Here is a 5,919-nt window from a genome sequence, read left to right on the forward strand (position 1 = left end):
CCGGAAATGGTCTAACTGTTCCGGGTCACTGTGACCTTGACCTTTGACCTACTGACCTCAAAGTTGTACTCGACCTGTATTTAATGAAGTTACACCTGTGTATCAAAATTTGTTGATCCTATGCTCAAGCATTCTCAAGTTATCATCAAGAAACCGTTTAACTGTTCTGGGTCATTGTAACCTTGACCTTTGACCTACTGACCTCAAAGTCAAACTTGACCTGTATTTTATGATGTTACATCTGTGTCCAAAATTTATAATCCTAGGCCAAAGTGTTCTCAAATTATTATCCGGAAACCATTTAACTGTTCCGGATCATTGTGACCTTGACCTTTGACCTACTGACCTCAAAGTCAAACCTGACCTGCATTTTATGATGTTACACCTGTGTATTAAAAATTATTTAAATCTGTGAGGCCTTTCATAGGTTATTGCGTTTTATTACGGAAACCATGAAAACCAACAAGCTGGCCGACCGACCGACAAGCTCACTCCTATATACCCCCCAAAACTTCGTTTGTGGGGGTATAATTACCTAAAAGCTTTTGCAATCTGTCTTTATTACTGTGAAAAGTAATGCCAAGTTACTCGAGAATCCATGTAGCCATTGCCAATTTGTTGACTGGAAAGAATGGGATAGCCTGATAGACTGGTACACACATCACAGTCCTATAGACCTGAATAAATATATGGTATGGTAGCAGTTAATTGGTTATGAAAATACAATGTTGCATTTATAGAAATTACTAAAACATCTATCTATTCTAAAATGCCAATGTAGTTCATACTCAATCCAAAACTATAAAACTGATTACATTCTGAAATGTGACAATTTCTGTGAAAGCAATGGCATTTTAGTGTTGTTTTTTAAAACTGAGTTGGCTCCCTTCAACTGTAAAATTTGTTTTATGAATGAAAGATCAGTTTGTTTGTTTTTAACTAATAGTATCTGTTCAGCTATTCTGTAACTCTAAATGCAGCTTGTAAGTGGTAAATGATTCTTAATATAAATTATCTGGTTGTTTATTAAATACTTCTATGACTGCCATGAAATCCAAAATTCCACAATAGTTTCCTCATACAGCATGTAGAACAAATACCTGCATCTCTTCAGTTCTGAATTAATAGTCTGTAACCATTCTGCTTGACTGTTGCTTCACACTACAAAAAGAGAGATTTTTCAAAATGTTTATAAAAAACATAGAAATATTATATGCATATAATTATAAGGAGCCACTAAACAATTTAATAATTACCTTAAATCTCGTACATGTACCTTAAAATTAGGGTCAAAATATTTTCTTATTATAGTAAAATTTTATGCAAAGTTTGTTGAAAGTGAATCCATGCATGTGTAAATAAAATATTTAGACTGAACAAGAAATATGACCTTAAATTTTTTTATCTTAAAATTTTACGTCACTTTAGCCTTGCTTGAAACTAATTCCTCAATTTAAAATTCCATTCACTAAGGGCTTTTAAGTGTTCTTTTTAAAAATTGAGTTACCTCCCTTCAATTGTAAAATCTGTTTTGTCTTTCAAAAAAACTTAAAATAATGGACCTATAATAGTGTACCTCCTTTTAAAGAGTATTTAATTCCTACCATAAACCTACTTTAATTTTTCAGGAGGGTGTAGGTTTAAGCCGCACTAGGACCAAACTTTTTTTCTTTTTCTTTTTTTTTTCTACTAAGTTAAACTTTTTTTCAAGATTTATTACTGATTGTACAAAAGTGGAAATTTTTCATTTGATAAGCAATTTCTTGCTGTTTAAAGTGAATCTTACTTCTGATATGGAAGGGTGCAGGGTTAGACATCTTTGAAAATACTAAGTAATATGCAGTAAAAAGTTCTCTATTTTGCTTTTACTCATTTACTCTTTAGTTTACATATTGTGGAAGAAATGTAGGTAGGCTTTACTTCTGCCACATGGTTATTTTTGAATGTAGAAAGCAAAATTTAAAACAGTCTCATAGGCCTCAGCCGTAAGTTTCAGTGTTGGAGCTAAGTTCTGTCTGATTAAAACCTTTTACTTAAGGCTCCCTAAAAAAAATATTCTCGAAAGTTTTATAATTATATATGCATTTGTATATGCATTTTATAATTGTTTACCAATACTTCTAGTAGGTTTCTTTTATCAAAGTTATTGGTATAATGAATTCTCTGCGAACATTTTGTACAGTGGTTATCACTTTGAAATCTGTCCCTATTTGAGCTTGAGGAAATACCATAAATTATACAATTTTTTTTTTTTTTAAAATTACACGGTAAAAGTTCTAACACAGTGCAAAACAATGTTAACTTTAAGATTGTATCAAGTTAATGTAATTTTTTAAACATTACTTAGTGTTATTTCTAGAGCTCAAAAAGGGCAGGGTGCTGTCAAAAAGGGGCAGGGGGCTGCCAAAAAAGGAGCAGAGTGCTGTTTTTAACAGGAAAGTTACCGTAATTGCGTTTCCAGATGTTTAAAGTAATGTATTCATAACACTTATGATTATTGCACACTTATCAAAGAATAAAGTGGTAAATGATATCTTCCAAAAACCAGTAACAGTGTTTACAAATGGGTTTTTACATTACTTTGTACTTCTGGTCATAACATTCAAGCCTTTTTCTTAAAAATGTCACCAAGGATGTCAACTTGAAATAGTGGACGCCTTAATATATGTATATAAGCTTGATACCATGCAACATGTTACAACATAATGAAAAGGTCTGTTTCAGGTCACATTGTAAACTAATATTTAACAAAATTCATTTTACATTGATTAGGTCTTTTGTCAATATTGCATTAACAGAAAAGTGCTATAAAACTCTGTACAAAAAAAATATCCAAAATGAACTATCCGGATACTGGTACACTTTCGGAATGTCATCTGAAAGTGTTTTTTACTTTGTTTACTTGATGCAATAGGGTTAACCAGAGTTAGTTCCTTGCATTTTGATGTTACTTATCATAAAAAATACGCTGATTGTCAGCTTTTTTGAAGGAATTACGGAAAATTACATACAACATAGGGTGTAAATAGAATCGTGAACAGACTTTGCTTTTGGTGGCAATAAACAGTTTTTTCGCAGTCCCAAAACAAGTCGTGACGCCCTGAATAACCAAACCAGTCTGTAACTGTATTGAAGCACACCTGAAAAAGAAAACATACATTTTTGGATTCACAATGACTGATTTCACTCAAAACATAGTCAAACAAATTTCCATCTGTCATCTTGGGTATAACTAAGGCTGGACCTCTGTTGAAAATGGCCACGAAATCTGGTGATAAAAACACACAAAATTGCCAAACTTCAAAAATCCACAAGAACTTCCCTGCAAATGATAGAATCATTTAGTTTACTGCTCTAGAATTCCAAGACACACCAGAATCTGAAAATGTATTCGGAAGTATGTGCCATCCATACCGTTTCTGAGCTATTTACAATCTACTGAGGCCCCTGTTAAATGAGCGTCTGTTTTCCTGACTAGCTGAAAAAAGACATAGTTTCGCATTCACCGCCATTTCTCAGGAGGTACTCACTATACATCATTGACTGGCTGAACAATTAATTTTCAATGTCCTCTGATTCTAATGATTTACAGAAAACTTTCATTCATTATTATTTACATGACCAATAATCTACCCAATTTTCTAACTTACCTTATATTCCTGATTTTGACCCTGGCCAATTCGACTGCAAGGCTAGAAACTGTTTACTGCCTCCTTAAAGAGATAATATATAAATCTTGCCTGATAACCATTATTCTACCATATTCAAGCCATACTACTGTCATGTAATAAAAATAACTATAAAAACAAACCTGGTGTTGAGTTTTCTCTGTGCATTATGCATTTTATCAACATGATAATCTTGGGAAATTCCAAGCAAGATTTAGCCATAAACATCTACTAACAGTATACCTGTTTGAAAGCTTCCCTTTCTTCTACATCTTATCCAGGATATTTGTGACCCCTTGATTCTTCCTTCTGTATGAGTAGAAAGTCTGAAAATGACATTTAAATGCACAGGACACTTACCATTCTGGAAAAACAACGAAATATGTATGCAACTTGGCTAAAATTTTCAGCTTTTTGAGCGGTTTTCGTCACTTCTGGTTACGACAACTGACTGTTTCCCTTCAGCAATATGTCAACTATATGCCTACACATGCCTAAATGAGGTAGCAACTCTTTAACTAGCACCTTATAAATGTAAAGATAACCTAAAGCTGCTGTAAGAGAGACTGAAAAAATTACCTTGTATTTAAAGGGAAGTAATCCATCTGATCTTGTTTGAAAATTAGCACAATGTCCAAAGACAAACAGTCCAGAGAGTGTCAAGAACCTCATTAATAATGTAATCCGAGACCAAAGACCCTGATAAGCCAACTCTGCTTTCAGGTTTTGTAACAATAACCCAGTGATAAGCCACTCCAAATGCAGCAACTTTGTCTTTTGGTAGAATCACTTAGGATTTAGACTCCACTGTGAAATAGTGTATTGAAATTACTGTAAAAATCTGGATTAATCTACAGTTTTTTTTAAAGGAAATACCTTGAAAAGGAAACACAGCTACAAGCATTCTCACGGAAAATGTAGGACTCAGTTTAAAAGTGGCAATGTAGGAAAGCAGAAGCAAAATTTACCTATTATGAATGTTGAAATGACTGACACTCCAGACCTTCGACTGCAGCAAGTGAACACTACTGAAGCAAGGGATGTTCTTTATGTTTCCGAAAATGAAAACCCGGATACTACAACTGTAAATACACTTCCGTACAGGCTAAGACCTCAATCTGAAACAAAGCAGAACAAAATTCTAAATGGTGACATAGATGAAAACATTATTGTTAACATTGAAAAGTTAAACAGCTTATTCAGCTGGTCCATAAGTGTAGCTGTACTTCTATTTCTGTAAAAATTAATAAAAGAAAGGATTAACAGTAATGCTGTCAGCTGTATGTAGTACCTGCAAGTTTAAAACACCAACACTTGAAATGTCAGATACAATAACAACTTCAAGAGGTCCAACTTCAGGGGCACTGAATGACATGTTACTTTTGCCTGTGATGAAATCGAAAGTTGGCATTGAGGATTTGTCATTAGTTACGTCTTGTCTGAATACAAAACCATCAAGTAAGCCATGCCTTCAAAAAAGATGAACAAATTAAGTGAGAAAGTGACTGCATTGAATGAACAAGCAATGTTAGAAAATCAAAGGTACGTAAAGCGTGTGTCTGAAACTGCCGGAACAAACAATGGCGTCAACATTCAATTCAATGTCTCATTTTCACGAAGACCTCGTGGAGGCTTCGAGGCTGCACAACAAAGCTTCGGAGTCACAAATGACCACTCAACATCTAGATCTCTACCTATAGCTACTGCCATTGCTAACAAGCACTGCAGAAAAAAGAATTGCAATCATACAAGTAACTGCACAAAAAACTACCAATCAGAGGCCTCAATTTCTTCCAGTGAGTATCACTCCTACACGAAAGCCTCGACAAAATAACACAATCTGGACTAGTAAAAATACAATCCATAACTATAGATGCAAGCACACAAGTAGCAAAGGCTATCAATGATTACAAGCAGGACAAAAAAATATATTTCGAACACTACAAGTGCCTGGTCCATCGGCTACGAACACTTGAAACAAGAGGACCATGATGGTCCTGAATCGCTCACCTCTTCCCACATGATCCAGTTTTGAGTATGACGTCATTTTTTCTATTATTTGACATAGTGACCTAGTTTTTGAGCTCATGTGACCCAGTTTTGAACTTGACCTAGATATTATAAAGATAAAAATTCTGACCAATTTTCATGAAGATCCATTGAAAAATATGGTCTCTAGAGAGGTCACAAGGTTTTTCTATTATTTGACCTATTGACCTAGTTTTTTAAGGCACGCGACCCAGTTTCAAAC

At 34.2% G+C, this 5,919-nt stretch overlaps 1 pseudogene; it reads left to right on the forward strand.

The window, feature by feature from the left end:
* The first annotated feature begins 4,647 nt into the window (after window positions 1-4,647).
* On the forward strand, window positions 4,648-5,660 carry LOC128551361 (uncharacterized; annotated as a pseudogene).
* The last annotated feature ends 259 nt before the right edge of the window (window positions 5,661-5,919 follow it).

This window comes from Mercenaria mercenaria, chromosome 1 (assembly GCF_021730395.1).
Source record: "Mercenaria mercenaria strain notata chromosome 1, MADL_Memer_1, whole genome shotgun sequence".
NCBI lineage: Eukaryota > Metazoa > Mollusca > Bivalvia > Venerida > Veneridae > Mercenaria > Mercenaria mercenaria.